An 18,182-nucleotide genomic window follows, 5' to 3' on the forward strand; every position below is an offset into this window, starting at 1 on the left:
CCGCTCCTGGCGCCGGGTGACCAAGTGCGGGCCGGAGCCGCGGAGCCGGAGGGACGAGCCGCGCAGCCGGGGGGACGAGCCGCGGAGGGCGGGGCGCCGCGCGGGGCGTGGCCGGGGGCGCGGGGCGCCAACGTTTCCTCTAGTTCAGAGAGACTCGAGCCGGCTTTCTTCCCAGGGCCGGGGCGCTCCGAGGAAGAGAAGTCTGAAAAGTAGCTTTCCCCAGCTTTGGGGTGCGGTAGCGGAGGGGCCGCGGCGCGCGGGGGGCCGGGCTGCCGTGGCGGGGGCGGGGGGGCCGCCCCCGCCCCAGGGGACACGCCCCCCTGGGGACACGCACGGCGCCGCTTTCATTACCCAGAGAATTTCAACTTTTGAGTTCAAGGCATCCTTTCCATTGAAGACCCTTAAAGTTAAAGTCCCGGGGGGGCTGGGGGGTGGAGAATGCCCCCAACTTTGTGCCCCGTGACCTCTCGGAAAAGCGGGGTCGTTCCTTTCTCTGGCTAGTGCATTCAGGGCTATCCCATGACCTATATCTCGGTGGGTCGGATTTGGGGGTGGGGGGAATAGGCAGCAAAACAAAGGAGTCTAATCTCTGCCCCTTCCTGTTCCTTTCTTCCTCTTTCTGTGGGATCCCATAGCATTGGCCCAGCCTGGACTAGATAAAGCTAATTTACCTTCTGCTAATCCCAACGGACTTTTCTAGAGTAGAAACTGTAGCACAGATTCTTTCCTGTGAATGTATATCAAAACAAACTCGTGAAGCAGGAAACATGTATTATCAGACACCTTCGCCTGGGTCCCCTGACTCCACTGCTCTCCAGTGCCCTGCCCGGGCAATTCACCCGGCCAAACCTCATTTTTTTTTCTCAAAATCTACATTTTATTTCCACGCGCAGAACATTGAGATGATCTATGGCGACTTCTACCCAAAGCTGGAAAGGATCCCAGATCCAGGTCCAAGTTTGGGAAGACAAGGAAAAAAGATCTGAAAGTATGCATGCATCTGCAGCTGGGATCAGGGGAGGGGGAGAGGAGGAGGAGGAGAACCAGTGCCTTTATAATTATTAAGCTCCTTGAATTTGTAAATTAGCAATCTGGAATTCAGTTTTGTTGCCATGACAAACAGAGATGAGAAGTATGATATGCTAAGGGAGACAGGAAAATACCCCCTAGTTCTGAATGAAGGTAGTCTTTTTTTCTTTTAGGATTTTTTTTTTTAGGATTTTTGCAAGGCAATGGGGTTAAGTGGCTTGCCCAAGGCCCCACAGCTAGGTAATTATTGTGTCTGAGGTTGGATTTGAACTCAGGTACTCCAGACTCCGGGGCTGGTGCTCTGACCCATGAAGGTAGTCTTGATGGGGGAATGCAGTCAGGGTCTAATCCCATTCTCATATAGAATTTGCCTGGACTACCTTTATTGCTACTTGTGCAATACCTGTCTTAAAAGCTGTTTGTGATGATGTTTTGCTTTTTTTTTCTTTTAATTTTATTTTATTTTTCCAATTACACGCAATGGTACTTTTTCAACATTCATCCATTTGCAGATTTATGAGTTCCACATTTTTTTACCACTCTCCCTCCTCTCCACCTTCTACATGACAGTTTACAGTCTGGTAAAAGTTATAGCATGTACATTCATGTTTAACATATTTACATATTATGTTTTGAAAGAGGCATTAGAACTAAGGAGAAAGAAAAAAACCATGAGAAATGAAGGAAAAACATAAATTAAAAAAAATGAATATAGTATGCATTCAGACTCCTTAGTTTCTCTGGATGTGGATGGCATTGTTCACAGCTGTTTCCCTTGATCTTTGAACTGCTGAGAGGATCCATCAGAGTTGATCACCTCACAGTGTTGTTGTTAATATGTATAAAGTTCTCCTGGTTCTGCATCCCTCACTCAGCATCAGTTTATGTAATTCTTTCCCTACTTTTCTAAAGTTCTACTACTCATGATTTCTTATAGTACAATAGTGCTCCATAATATTCATATATACCTTAACTTGTTCTACTATTGCTCAATTGACGGACATTCCCTCAATTTCCAATTCTTTGGAAGAGAAAAGAACTGCTATAAATATTTTTGAAGATATCAGACTTTTCCCATTTTTTAAAATGATTTCTTTGGGATATAAACCTGGTATTTGGTATGGCTGAATCAAAGAGAATGATCAATTTTATTGTTCTTTGGGCATAGCACTAGATTGCTTTCCAGAATGACTGGTCAAGGCTGTGATAATTTTTTAATGTGACCCATGATTTCATCAATGCAGGGACTTTACCCAGAGGAACGTTCTCTAGCAATAAAAAATCACCATCTTTCCTGCAATTTAGTATGGGAAACTGAGAAATTAATAAATTCTTATGGAGACACATAGGATAGGTTAAAAGCTTCAGCCCATGATTCCTGGTCTTTTAAATGCTAAGGTCATTCTCTATATGCCAAATGTAATTCTGCCTTTCTTTAAATCCTGATAATTAAAATATACTATCCTCACTAAAGTCCTCAGATATCTCATTGTGGAGGTGACCCTGAGGCTTAGAAGAGTATACTGGCAGAAGACAAGCTCTGGCAGGTTCTCCCAAACAGGTTTTCCCGTCAGCTATGGGTTGGGAGATGGAATGCCTTGTAGGAGGGAGAGCAAGGAGGCTAGTGCCACTTCATCACAGAAATAAATGTAGAGGAGAATAAAGTATAAGACTGGAAAGGTGATAGGAGGTAGAGGTAGAAGGGCTTTAAAACCCAACCAGAGGATTTTCCATTTTAACTTTAAGGTTTATAGTGTAACCACTAGCTTGAGTTTGATTATTCCCCTGCGAAGAATCATGATTCAGACCTGGGAATGCAGGTGTGGAAGAAATAGAGATTTATTAAAGAAGTTATAACCTAAAAGAAAGTAATAGGTAAAGAGAGAAACAGAGATAAAAGAACAGTGAAGCAGAGTTGACTGGGCTGGAGAGTGGCCCTGAGCCAGAGGTTTTAACTCAAATTTTTATGGTCTTGCCCCTTATCCAGAGGGCAAAAGGTGAATTCTCAACTCCCCCCCCCCCCCAATCAACCCAGAATTAGGTAGAGGGTTGAAGATTGAGGAGATTAGGATACAATGAAACAATGGTAGGCAATTTACATCTCAAGAATGGGGGACCTCCACACATTTAACAGGATTTAACAGCCTTTAAGATTACAGATTTTGTTTCTGCTACATAATTCTCTACATCTTTTCCCTGCATCAATAGCATCCCTGAAATTTATTGATAGAGGTATATAATATGGTCAGATCAATATTTTATGCTCAATTTGACAGCTTTAGCAGAATATGGATTGGAATGGGAAGAGATTTGTGGCAAGGAGACCTACCAGCAGGCTACTGTAAGTAATCCAAAGAAAAGTGGGTGTATATAAGAAATGTTAGGAAAGTAGAAATGATAACATGACATTGGCTGGAGATAGGGTGGGGTGAAAGAGGGAGAGGAGTCTTAGAGATGACACATTGAAAACCTGGATATCTGGGACAACTGGTCTTCATTCCTCTTCTGGCAGCAGTCCTCCCTCTGGACTTTCACAACTGTGTCATAAAACCCTCTGTAACTAGGAAGTTCATTTTACCCCTGTTTTTCCCACATTGAAGTACCCTCTACAATTTCAGCTTTTTCCACTTCGTTTTTTATTTTTTATTTTTATTTTTTTAGATTTTTGCAAGGCAATGGGGTTAAGTGGCTTAGCCAAGGCCACACAGCTATGTAATTATTAAGTGTCTGAGGTCGGATTTGAACTCAGGTACTCCTGACTCCAGGGCCTGTGCTCTAGCCACTGCATCACCTAGCTGCCCCTGGGGATATTCTCTTTTAAAAAATTTATTTATTTTTGAATTTTACAATTTCCCCCCAAATCTCACTTCCCTCCTCCCACCCCCACCTAAGGCAGTCTGTTAGTTTTTACATTGTTTCTATGCTATACATTGATCTAAATTGAATGTTGAGAGAGAAATCATATCCTTAAGAAAAAAATACAGTTTAAGAGAGATAGCAAGATTATTTAATAAGATAAGTTTTTTTAAAAATTAAAAGTAATAGTCTTTGGTCTTCAAACTCCACAATTCTTTCTCTGGATACAGATGGTATTCTCCAACACATATACCCCCAAATTGTCCCTGATTGTTGCACTTATGAAATGAGCAAGTCCATTAAGGTTGATCATCACCCCCATGTTGGTATTATGGTACAGCGTTCTTCTGGTTCTGCTCATCTCCCTCAGCATCAGTTGATGCAAATCAATGGGGGTACTCTTGATGACAATTAGCTAAGTTAGGAGGAGGGAAGTGTTTAATGGGAAAGATATAGTGGATGTGTTGAGTTTAAGATGTTTATGGGGCATCCATCCAGTCCAAGTTGTCTAATGGTTGGAGATCTGAGACTGAAAGTTGAAAAAGTTAGGGCTGGACAAGTAGATCTGGGAATCCTCTACAGAGAGAAGATAATTAGTGAAGAAGAAATCACTGTTTTTGGTTGTAAACAGTGAACAACTGTAGATAATTATTTCTTCCTAGTATTTCCATAGATGCTGAACAATATGTGGTACCTTACCTTCTATGGAATGCAGACTTTCCAGTTGGAGAAAACAATCCCAATGTGGGAAAGGAGTTGGAAGAAGAAAATGGGGTAGTAGCCTATGAAACAGAGAGAAAAGAGGGCACTCTTTTTGTCATTACCTCCAGAACCTCTCTACTTTCTAGGCTTCTTTGTTCAGAAGTCTCTTCCCCCCCTCCCCGCAGCTTATTCCAACTGAATATTTATTTTCTACTCAGTTTGCCACACAGTTGTTCACATAGGAACTTAGAACAGGAGCACACAGAAGAAAAGACCTAGGAGTATAGCTTAGATCTCAGTTTCCTCATTTGTAAAATGAGCTGAGAAGGAAATGGCAAACCATTCCAATAACTTTGCCTAAAAAACTCCAAATAGAGACATGAAGAATCAGACACAACTTATCAATTAAATAACAAAATAGATCTCAAAGGCTATCTTATGGAAGAAGGATCAGATTTGTTTGGTTCTAGATGACAGAACTGGGAGATGAGTAGAAGTTCAAAAGAAGCATATTTAAACTTAATTTTGAGAAAAACTTACTAATAGAACTATCAAAAGTACATTTCAAGATACTTAGTTTTCCCCTTCTGAGTGTCTTCAAGCAAAAACTAGGTGACTACTGGCCCTATATGTTATATAGCATGGGGAGATTTCTTGCTTAGGGTTGTGTTTGACCAAGTGGCTGAGGTTCTAGGATCATAAAATTTAGAGGAAGTGACCTTTTCCCTCCCTCTCCTACACACTAAATAAGGAAGAAAGAAAAAAAGAGTTCGGGCCAAGATGGCAGAGAGAAGACAGGCACAGTTCTAAAAACCTCCTGATCTTCCCCCAAATGAAACAAACCTCTTAACAAGAAAAAAAGAAAGAAGGAAGGAAAGAAGGACCCTTAAATCACATAAGCACAGTTAAAATATTCCTACAGGGGTCACCTAAAAATAAATTTCTTCTTCTGAATTTTAATCCATTATTTCTCTGCCAGTATATGGCAGTATATAGCATTCTTTTCAATTAATCTTCTGCAGTTGTGGTTGATCAAAGCTGATCAATTATTAAGCCTTTTACAATTATTCATTTAAAAATATTTCTGTATAAAATAAATTATTCTGGTTTGGCTGCATGTTCATATGTCTTTCTAGATCTCTTTGAAATTGTTCTCTTTTGTGTTCTTAAACAACACTAATATTCTGGAACATGCCTATACCACAGTTTATTTAGTCATTTCCTAATTGATGGACATGGCTTTATTTTCCATTTTTTTCCTTCACAAAAAGAGCTTCTGTAAATATCTTTATCCTTAAAGGACTTTTTCCACTTTCTTTGATCTCTTTGGAGTATAGACCTAGAAGTATTTGTTGTTGTTGTTGTTGTTATTTGTCCTTCATTCTTTTAAAGAGGACTATGGCATCAGGAAGGTGACCTCATGACATGCAAGTGAACTGGATTCAAGTGAGGTGGGACTGTACAAAGTCATCAGCCTCACTTTCTCTTCCAATGCCATCTGAGTCCAGTGGCCAGATATGGATCAGGACTCCTGGAGATGACCCTGGGTGTAGTAGTAGTAGATCTTGGCCTTTTTTATGCTAAGGTCTTTAACAGATCTCAGACTGATTCTTCAGTCAGTAATTAAGGCAGGAAAGAAATGAAGCAAAGAATATTCTCTTTTGTGTAGTAAAAAATTAAAAAAAAAATCAATCCAAGTGGGGAAGATCCTCAAGGTTTCTGGTCAAAACAAAAACAATTGCTATTTACATTCATTCTGAGTCAGTCTGGGCCCAAACAATGATCAAGTGGAATTGGCACATCTGGGCCAAAGGAAATGTAATGTTTAGTGACTTCTGTGCTATGGCAAATAGCAAATACCAAATTGCTTTACAAAATGAATTGACCCATTCACAATTCCACCAGTGGGGGAAATTTTGACAGGTTTCTTTATATCATTTGATAGAAGAAAACAGTCTCAGAAAAGTGACTTTCTCGCCCCTTCCAACTCTAAAATTCTGTGACTCTGACATGATTTGAAAGTAAATCAGTTTCCAGACAACATTGTGGTAGAAGCCTGTCTCATGTTTTTATTTGAGGTGAGAGGTTAAAAAAAAATAGAGGCCCAGCGCCTCCAGATTGTAGTGCTGCATGTTATTTAGAGTTCATAATAATTTCACACACATATTGAATGAAAGGGGCAGAGAGAAGAGGACCAGACCTTTTGTTGTTCACAGATAATTATGGTTCAGCTGTTATAAATCAGGCTATGGGATATTTTCATGAGTAAAAATTCAAAGTCAGCTCAGTCATAGAGGTTTTAAGCAGCAAATGGCCCAGAGGCAGCTGAAAGATATAAGAATGTATGTTTGGCTTGGGGCCATTTCCCCTTTTGTGCCAAATTTTAGTCCAAATTGTTATTACAACAGGTTGAGAACATGTTAGAAGTGGTGTTAGGGTCTTTCCAGGAAAAACACATCACTGACATTTAGAAAGTAGCTTTTACAGATAGCTTTTGTTCTTGGAATGTTTGAGAGAGAATGGAATCTTTTCCTCCCTTGGGGAAACTTTCCTCTGTAGTTTTGTCCATGTAAGTCCAAGTGTATTCACAGCCTTCCCTCCTGCTGACTTCCATTCTATTCCCTCATTCTTTTTTAATTGTTTAATTTTTTCAAATAAAAAATAACAAGCTTTTGTTTCTCTTTCTCCCATCCATTCCACTCTCAATTTTTTAAATGAGGAAAAAATAAAACTCTTGTAACAATTACGTATTTCAAACAAAACTAATTGTGATAATGGCCATGCCTAAAAGCGTTTGTCATTCTGCATCTTGAGTTCATCACCTCTCTGTCAGAAAGTGGCTGGTTTGTTTCAGCTTCAGCCCTCTGGATTTGTGGTGGTTTATTGTAATAATCAGATATCCTAAGTGTGCCAAAGTTTGCTGTTTTTACAATGTTGTTTCTGCTTACTTCATTCAGTCTGTATCAGTTCATTAAGACTTTCTAAGTTTTTCTCAAGCCATAACTTTCAACATTTCTTACAGCACAGCAATATGCTGTTATGTTATATATATCATATTTTGGTTAGCCATTCCTCAGTTGATATACTTTAGTCTGTAGTTATTTGCCCCTAAGAAAAGATCTTCCATAAATATTTTTGTATAATTGAATCCTTTTCCTCTTTCCTTGATCTTTTTAGACATTAAACTTTGAGGTGGCATTGCTGTATCAAAGTATGTGCCTAACTTAGTACTCTTTGGTCATGGTTCCAAGTTACTTTCCAGAATGACTAGACAAATTTACAGCCCTATCCTTCCTATATTAATCATTTTCATTTTTTTTTATTTCTACCAATTTGGTGAGTGTGAGGTGGAACCTCATAGAAGCTTTAATGTCCATTTCTCTAATTATTGATTTAAAGCATTTTTTCATACAGCTATTAATAGCCCAAATGTCTTCTTCTGAAAACTACGTTTGTATCCCTTGGCCATTTATTAATTAAGGGAATGGCTCTTATTCTTATAAATTTGAATCAGTTCCTTATAAATTTGGAAATGAAACTTTTATAAGAAAAAATTACTGCAAAGTTTTCATTTAAAGTGTTAATCTGTACTTAATTCATTCCAGTCTTGCCATTCAGTTTTTCTAGCACTTTTTTGTAGAATAGTGAATTCTTACTGAAGTAATTGAAGTCTGGGTTTATCAAACCACTATTATTCTAAAGCCCTTGTTTCAATAAATTTTTAATCACTTTCTAAGTAAACCATCATTTCATCTGCCAAACTATTTTCTTATTCTTTAGCCATTGAACATAGTTCTTTAGTATTCTTTCACCTAAAGTTTAAGGCTTTTCCTCCATAATACTTTGAGTATAATTTTCCTAATTTACCAAGTATGAGTTTGTTGCTCCTACATTAAAAAAGCATCAATGGCTTCCCATTGATTTAAGAATTATTGTAGAGCAGAAGGAAAAAGAAATGGATTTGAACAAGTCAGATAAACTCTCTGGTGTCTTGCAGTCTTCTCATTTGTAAAATGACTCTATGACCCTTAAGTTCTCTCCCAAGTCTAAATTCTATTAGAGTACAAACTTAAAATATTGGTAGAAGTTGTCCTTAGAGAGGATCAAATCAATATTATACGTGTGTGTGTGTGTATACACACATACACACACACACACATATATATATATATATATATATGATGTCATGACTTATACATTATAATTATTATAGTGAGAGGAGTGTTGTATAAAGACATCCGTCTCACTGCCTTTTCCAGAACTGTTTCATCCCATGACCTGATTTGATAGGAAAGAGGAATTCTGGTGATGGTCTGGATGTTGTGGGAATCCTTGGTCTTTTGAATGTGGTTTCCCTCCCATATCAGCAAGGTACCATGGCACTCCAGCAATACTAGGCTGTGACAATATAGTACATCCAAACCCAATTCTTGATGGTCTAATCGTCAGCAAGTAATCGTCAGTATGGCCTTTTCCTCTCAGCTTTGCTATCATAATCATCCTGGAATGCAAAGATTTTGGTTTTCCCCAAAGCTACCTGGAAGGTCATGGGAATAGCACCAAACCAAAGAATCACTAGTTAGCATCATTTATGGTTGGAACTACTATGGTATCTGATCATCTTTGAACCTCAGACTCTCATTCTTGATTAATGAGAATGTTCTTGGCAAATGCTTTCACTCTGGCATATAACACATCCTACAATGTGACTCTTTAACTTGCCTATTCAGCATTACACCTCCCTTTAACATTATATTCTACACGTCTCCTTTTGAAATTGTATATTCCAGTCAAACTGGATTATCCATCGCTTGTTCTCATGTCATTTCTCATTGCCAGCCTTTACTCATGCCATTCCTTATCCCTACCTAGTTTTCTGTCTGATTACCTTACTAATTCAAATAATAAACATATTTAAAGTGTCTTCTTCTATTTGCTAAGTATAGAGGTTACTTCTATGAAGTCTTACCACTGAAACACAAGTGAAAGTGACCTTTTTCCTTTAAAATTTCTTAGAGCACTGTGCCTCCACCTGTCCTTTGCACTCATCTTATTCTCTCTTGTTTTTTATTTTTGTTTTCCTATCCTTCCTTCTCCACCAATAGATTGTAAATTTCTTGAGTGAAGGGACTGTGTGTAATGATCTTTTTGTTCCCAGTACCTAATATAGTGTTTTATACATAGTAATAGGTAATCTTTGTTAATGGAATTAAATGTAATGAATTGATTAGTATTTATTGTATACCTACTATGTGCTGCCAAATAAGGCCAGAAATTAAGAACAATAAAAAAGAAGCATACGATCTCAGTTAGAATGGCCAAATTAATATGCAGGTTGTGAACAAATATTAAACTATGACATTATTGACTTTATCTGGAGTAGGAATTCAAATTAAAAAGGAATCAGAGTAGGCTCAGTATTCAGGAAAGTTTCTCTGGAGGAGATGAGAATTTTGATAAGCCTTGAAAGATGGGTAAAATTTGGACAGAGCCAAAGATGGTATAATATCATTCTTGGAAAGGAGACCATCATAGGTATAGATTGAAGGCAAGAATGAGTAGAGTGAAATACTGGGAACAGTGAATAAACTGTCAATACCTGTGAGATGATGGGCAATTAGATTCCTTGGACCTCTGTTTGTCATCTATAAAATGAGGGATTGACCTATATGACCTCTGAAGTCCTTTCCTAGATATTTCACCCTATCTATCTGAAATGGATTACAGGATTCAAGTTTGGAGAATGCTAAGAAGAAAGTTTGGATGAAAGTGTTCTTTCTCTCCTTGGATTTCTTATAGCACTGTGCCTATATCTGTTCTTTGCATTCATATATCATTCTTATTCTTGTTATTTTTATTGTTGTTATCATTATTATTATTAGTTGTGGCTATGCTTCCTTTCTTCCCAAGGAAATCAGTTTATAGGATTAGGGTTTCATTTGAATGCTAGCCTTTTATTTTCAGTTTTTTTCCTTCATCCAGCAAGAAATAACCTACTGATAAGATGAGAATTTCCTGTTTTATTCTCTTGAGAGACTTTAAAACGTTTTTTTTAACAACTTGTTTTTATAGTAGTCATTTCTCAACTATATATAGCAGTCATATTCTAGAAATATTCCTCCTACCCACTCCTCAGGGTCTTGATGATGCTGATATTTTAGTAATGTTAAAATGATTTTCATTCATTCAGCATCATTGCATTTATTGAATATCTTCAATAGGCTATCATATTGACCCTTGCCCTGAAGGAACTATATATGTAATAATTATAATAAGTAATAAGTAATGTAATAAGTAATAATTCAAAATAGAACAGATGATAACCTATTACTACTACCACCTTAAATAGCATTGGATGTATTAGAACTGGAAGGTACCTTAAAAATCTGTAACAGTGCATAATTATGGTAAATATTGAGATTTATAGACTATACCTAGTAGGAATTGATAGGAGGGACAGATTCCTCTAGGTGAATGTACTAAGAGAATATTTCATGAAAATTAAACTGACTTCTGCCTCCAGACAGACAAATTGTTGGCTATCATTGCAAAATGAATCATACGTTTTTTGGCATGACCAATGGGTTGATTTGTCTTGATTGACTGTAGTTATTTGTTACAAGATAGTTTTATTGGATGAAAAGAGGCTTTGGAAAGTGAAAGTGGTATTAAAAAAAAGAACGTTGTTATTCAGTGTCCTAATCTTTGTGGACCCTATTTGGGGTTTTCTTGGCAAACATAATAGAGTAGTTTGTCCTTTCCTTCTCCAGTTCATTTTAAAGATGTGGAATTGAGGTAAACAGGGTTAAGTGACTTGTTCATGGTCATATAACTCATAAATCTCTGAGACTAGATTTGAACTTAGAAAAAATGAATCTTCTTGATTCCAGGGCTAGCAGTCTATCTACTTGGCCACATAACTTTTCCTCCCCCCCCCCAAAATAAAACTTTTTTAAAAAAAAGAAAAGAAATTGAGTTGGATCTTGAAAAATAAGCAGAAATGATTATTTTAACATTTTTCAAAGTGCTACCACATGCACAATTTAATCCTACTTTAGCTAGCAATCCTAACTTTAGGAATAAAAATACCAAAAAACAAACATCATACTGACAAAATTATAGGAACAATCATTAATTATGCAGAACCAAAGATTGGCATATAAATTAACATTTTCCAAGTCAGAGATTAAGAGAGTAACTAGTTAAGAAGAGACCCTTAGGGAAATCTCTACATTAAGAGATGGTGAATAATGTCTATGAAAGAGACAGGATGAACTGATTAGAGGAGAACCAAGGAACTGGAAAATCTCTGAAGGTAAAGGAAGAGAAAGTATGCAGCAGGAGGGATGGGTCAGATGTGGCTAATGTGGCAAAATGTCAAAGAGAGTGGAAAAAAAAATTTGATTTAGCAATCAGGAAGTGAAACTTTGATAATGCAGTTTTAGTAGTATGGTGGAGCCAAAACCTGATTTTAAGGAGTTGAGAGAGTAGTGTCAAGGATTAAAAGCAAATGTCATCAATAAATTTAATAGAAAGATAGAAATAGAAAGGAAGAAATAATCAAGGACTGGTTGTGGCTAGAAAATATAAGGAGAGGATCATAGTATAGTATAGTACAAGTCACTAAGAGAGAAAATCATGATCCAAAGATACCAGTTCTAATTGAATAGGATTATTCATCCACCACAAATAAATAGAGAAAAAGATATAATACTTCAAAAGTGACAGAATACTTCAAAGATTTCAGCCCAGTTTAATTATGCTGTTCTTTGTTATGGTCCCTAATAAAAGACTTAGATAAAAGTATAAATGGAATGTTTATCAAGTTTGCAGATGATGCAAAGTAAGAAGTGATAACAAACACATTGTATAAACAAATTAGGACTCACCAATTTCTCCTAGGCTAGAACAGCAGGCTAAATCTAGTAGGACTGAATTTAAAAGGAACAATTAAAAAGTCTTATACTTAGGTTGAAAAAAATCAACTTTTACAATTCAAGATAAGAAATTCTAACTAGATTAGTGTTCATCTCAGAATGACTTGAGAATTCTTGGGTATTGAAATATCCATATGAGGAAAAGAGAGTGGTATGGTAGATGGTGAACCAGCTACAATCAGGAAGATTTGGGCACAAGTGTTTAGATACATACTGGTCATTTGATCCTAGGTAAATTATTTGATCTTTTCAACTCTCTAAGAGTCTAAGTCACAGAGTAGGTAACAATTGTCACTTGTAGATAATTTTTCCACCAAAGGAATACATCAAATCCAAGGGGAGGGGTGATCTGAATTTATCGGTGTGATATGGTAGAAAATAGACCTAATGAAATTTAGACTCCATTAGAGAGACATTCTGTTCAAGACTAGCTTGATGATGATTCTACTTTATTCTATGCTTTGTGATTCTTCAGATCTGGAATATCATATTTCATTCTGTTCATCACCTTTAAACAGGGCATTGGTATATTGTAGAACTACACAGAAGAGAGACATCCTTGTTCACGCCCTATGGATGCCATGTGAAACAATCAAGGACCTTTAACTTGAAGAAGAGAACATTTAGGGGAAATATATTGTTTTCAAGACTTGGAAGGGAAGTCATATGGTAGAGAGAGAGGATCTGTTCTGCTTAGTCAAATAAAACAGAAATAAGTTTAATGAAGGTGATTCAATGAAGGAAAATTTAGTCATGTTTTTAAGGAAAAATGCCCTGGCTATTAGAGTTGATACATAGACATAATGGCCTACTCCACTAATTATCTTCAAATTGCAGAAGCAATTCTTCAACAATGAGATTTTTAAAGTAGAGATATAGTAAACACAAAAATTGAGAACCTTTTTAATTGAAAGGAAAAAAATAGGTTAATATAGGAAAAAATCTGCAGAACACACTCAGAATATAAATAATAATAATATCCTGATGGGCGGCTAGGTGGCGCAGTGGATAGAGCACTGGCCTTGGAGTCAGGAGTACCGGAGTTCAAATCCAGTCTCAGACACTTAATAATTACCTAGCTGTGGCCTTGGGCAAGCCACTTAACCCCATTGCCTTGCAAAATCTAAAAAAAAAAATAATAATACCCTGAGAAAATCATGGAGGTCCACATGGGAACTAAAAAAAATAATTTCTTAAATCACATCTGAAAAAATGAGATCATTTCAAAAAGCATATTAAGTAAAAAGTAATGGATAAACCTTATTAACAAGGTGAAAACCCAAATATTGGTAGTGATTATTGTTGTTTTATTTAGTCATTTCACTAGAGTCCAACTCTTTTACCCCATTTAGGGGTTTCTTGGTAAAGATATTGGTTTTTCCACTTGATTTTATAGATAAGGAAACTGAGGCACATAGTATCTAGGATCACCTAGCCAATAAATGTATTAGGCTAAACTTGAACTCAGGAAGATGAACTGGTACTCTGTCTACTCTATATATAGCTATGCTCATGACTCAAAATACCAAAATGATAAATGAAAAAATGGAGGTTTCCTACAGAACTAAAGACCATTTTTTTAGGTTTTTGCAAGGCAAATGAAGTTAAGTGGCTTGTCCAAGGCCACATAACTAGGTAATTATTAAGTGTCTGAAGTCAGATTTGAACTCGGGTACTCCTGACTCCAGGGCCTGTGCTCTATCCACTGTGCCACCTAGCCACCCCTGACCAATTTATTTTTGAAAGCTCAATGAATCAAGAGTATTGAATTTGGTTTAAATTCTAGTTTTGCTATTTATCACCTGCATAACCTTGCTCAAGTCTGTTAGTCTCAGTTTCTTAATTTGTAAGAGGGAAGGACTGGATTGGGTGATGTTTGCAGTCTTAACTCTAAGATCTATGATCCTATGAAATCACCAAAATAAGCATATAGCAAAGGTGCCCATTCTTGCCATACTTCTAAGGATATAATATTACAAATGTTAAGTATGAGGAATTAAAATGAAATTAGAAGAATAAGTTTTGGCATTGAAAAAAGTGTATTAAAATAATATTTATGTTGACATGATTATATAGATTTAGAAAGTGCAAGTAACTAGGCTACTTCCTCCTCATTTCCACCTAGTAGAACTCTTGGCTTCTTTCCAGATTCAGTAGGCTTCCCCTGATCCTTAGCCATTGGAGCAGTCCCCTCTACAGTTACCTTGTACTTTGGATGTAAATGGTTTGTACCTATGCATGTGTATGTTGTCTTCTCTCCTAGAATATAAACTCCTTGAGTGCTTCTATTCACAATCCTAGGCTTTAGTACCTGGCCCATAAGAGCACTTACTAAATGCTTTTGTTTATTTTATGAATTAAAAGAAATATGTGGGGGCAGCTAGGTGGTATAGTGGATAGAGTACGGGTCTTGGAGTCAGAAGGACCTGAGTTCAAATCCTGCCTCAGACATGTAATAATTCCCTTGGGCAAGTCACTTAACTCCACTGCCTCAGGGGAAAAAAACAACAAAAAAGAAACATATGAAAAATTATCTCTATGCTCAAGCAGTTTTCATGCAGGTAATTTGTTGGGGGGAAAAAAGATCACCAAAATCTAAGGGGGTCAGGAAAGATTTTATGAAGAAAGGTCACACTCTTAAGAGTTTGTAGTGATGAGGTTTTTCTGTTTATATGTATTTTTATTTCCAGTGCTTATAACTTGGTAAGCACTTAAAAAGTACCTTTTTATTCATTCTTCAGGTGTGGGGCAAAACTTGTGAAAAGACATGGAGGTGGGAATTGGAACATCCCTTTTAGAGAATAGCCTGTTGGACAATTTGGCTATAACACAAAGGAGTGAATTAACTAACAAGCCAATCATGGGTTGATTGCATTATGGATCAGTTTGGGGGCTTTTGATTTGCTCTTTTTCCAACCTGGATTAGTTTTCCCCTTCTTTAGGGAAGACTCATGGTTCCCTTCTCCTAAGGGCTCTTCATATTGGAGTTGGACTTAATCTGGACACCTGATTTAACTTTACTCTTTAACTCACTGCACCTTACAGTTCCTTAGCTCAAACAATCCATTTAACCTTTCTAATAGAGATTACAGTTGTATGTTTCACCATAGTTGACTGAACAAAACTTTCTAGGCAAAGTAAGACACTCAATGATTCTCAATGATTGTATTTATTTTAATCAATATATTCAATTTTATTTACTTTGTTCAATTTTCTCAGTAGACAGTGGAAAAACCCCTACTTATAATCTCATAACTCACAGAGTAAAGCATATACATTTCCTGAGATCTATAACAGAGATGACCCAGCCTAACATCACAGTCAAACTATTCTAAGCAATTGTGCTACTCTCAGGACAGTGAATATCATGATTTCAGATACAAGGATGAATTGAGGATGAATCCAGTCAGGAGACCATGTGCTTGGAATAATAATAATAAAAAAATAATGATGATGATGATGATAATGGTTGTCCTTCATTCTCAATGAAGACTATGATATTAGGGAAGCAATGCCATGATAAGCATGTGAAATGGATTTCAGTGAGGGGGGCTGTGCTGTTACCAGCCTCACTTTCCCCTCCAGGGTCATCTGGGTCCAGTGGCCAGATATGGATCAGGAGAACTGGAGATGGCCCTGGATGAGAGACAATCAGGGTTAAGTGAATTGCCCAAGGTCACACAGCTAGTAAATGTCTGAGGTTGGAGCAATGACCCTGAGACACCCCCCCCCCCCTTCAGTCTTTGGTGAGGCTGTAGTTAAATCCTATTTGAATTTCAGGAAGCCCAAAGTTCAGAGTTTGGTTTCTTCTCAAATCTTTGCCCTTTACCATTGCTGGTTTTTCTCATTTAATTGGGTCTAGACATATTCTTCATGGTAGCACCAAGCCATCCTACAATGATTAGGAGTGATGACTTGAGCTATCAGGTTTGTGCTGTTGTTATTGGTGGTCAAGGTTGTTTGTGCCAGCATATAACTTACAGTAGCTTATGATACTATCCTGATGTGATACATCAGCATCAAGATAATCAGACCTATCCAATTTAGCTGTTTACATAGAAAGGACTTGGAGTTGTCAGGCTTATTTGAAATTCAGAATGGAGCCATCTATGTCAAGAAACTCATTTCACTCATGATAAGAATATGTTGCAATAGTCCAATGAGCAAAAGGTCATAATATTTGAAATTTATGTGAATGGAGAGAAGGGAACTGACATAAGAAATGTTGGGAAAGCAGAAAAAAGACTTGGTGATTGAACATGGGAGTGATTAGAGACATAAAAGAGTAAAAGATAGTTCCAAAGTGTGAACCTGGGTGACTGAAAGATCAGTGGTGCCCTCAACTGAAATAAGGAAGTTTTAAAGAAGGATGAGTTCTTTGGGAAACATTATATTTTAGACATTTTGAGTTTGAGATTCTTAAGGGACAGTCAATTAAAAATGTATCAGATACTTGGTTATGTGGTAATGGAGTTCAAGAGAGATATATTAGGGCTTAGAGTCATCTTCAAAGACATATTAATTGAACCCAAGGGAGTTCATACGTTTGCCAAGTGAGATGAGATACAGATAGAATGCCCAGGTCAGAGCCTTTGGGGACACCCAACATTTGATTGGTGTGGAAGATGGATAATGATCCAACAAGGAAAAAAAGAGAAATACCATGGACAATTAGCAAAATGCATCATATATTTATTCATTAATCTATTAATTCATGTGAGAAAAGCTATAGACAACTTTGAAATGAATATGGGAGAAATTAGAATTGAGTATATAAGAAGGTATTTCCTATATTTGGTAAGGTTAAACAGTAAAAATGTTAGTATTTTTAGAGTAAGTTCCCAGATTTAATGTGATACCAATAAAAATATCACTAGGCCATATCACATTTAAATAGTTTCATGAGAAACATTGTCATGTGTAGAGAGAGAGCACTAGTCTTGAAATCAGAGACCTGACTCAGAGTGAATCTTGCCCTTGACATAGATTGAGCAAGTATTTTAAATCCTCTGACCCTCAGTTTCATCATCTGTAAAAGATGTGGAACAATACTTACATCTTACAGTAGGGATTGTTTTGAAGATTAAATGAGGTAATACATATATAGCATTTTGCAAACATTAAAGCATTATAAATGCCAGTTGAGATACGAAAAAATAGATTTATAAGGCTATCAAGAAAGTTATAAAAAGAGAATAGTTGAGTGGAATCTTGTTTTCTAGGCTTCAAAATGCATTATAAAGCAATAGTTATAAATACCTCTCTGACTTTGAGGAGAAAGAGAAAACAGATCAATAGAACAAAATAGGAAAAACAGAAATGGAACCTAATGCACATAAAGACAATAGCATTTGATAACCTCATGACTAAAAACATTGGGGAATCATTATTCAATGAAAACTTTTGGGAAGATTGGATAGTTGTGTAGCAGAAAATTAGTTTAGAGCCATACTTCACATCATCTGCTACAATAAATTCCAGCTGAATCAATGGCTTAAATATAAAAACACTCATACAAAACCAGAAGAGAAAGGAAAAGCAGCATATTTGCATCAGTTGTAGAGGGTAGTTGTTTATCATTCAAACAAATGGGGAAAAAAACAACAGCCCATTGGAAACAGTGAACTTGATTATAAAAGGATTTGATGAGAAAAAAAG

At 36.9% G+C, this 18,182-nt stretch overlaps 1 long non-coding RNA gene across 3 annotated transcripts; it reads left to right on the plus strand.

The window, feature by feature from the left end:
- The first annotated feature begins 116 nt into the window (after positions 1-116).
- On the plus strand, positions 117-13,151 carry LOC141508177 (uncharacterized). Of its 3 annotated transcripts, none has more exons than XR_012474360.1 (4): positions 117-230; positions 894-988; positions 3,306-3,370; positions 13,043-13,151. It is a non-coding gene; the product is annotated as an uncharacterized LOC141508177 (long non-coding RNA). The 3 variants fall into 3 exon arrangements; XR_012474361.1 differs by having other exon boundaries at positions 117-209; XR_012474359.1 differs by having other exon boundaries at positions 117-988.
- The last annotated feature ends 5,031 nt before the right edge of the window (positions 13,152-18,182 follow it).

This window comes from Macrotis lagotis, chromosome 1 (assembly GCF_037893015.1).
Source record: "Macrotis lagotis isolate mMagLag1 chromosome 1, bilby.v1.9.chrom.fasta, whole genome shotgun sequence".
Classification (NCBI taxonomy): Eukaryota; Metazoa; Chordata; class Mammalia; order Peramelemorphia; family Peramelidae; genus Macrotis; species Macrotis lagotis.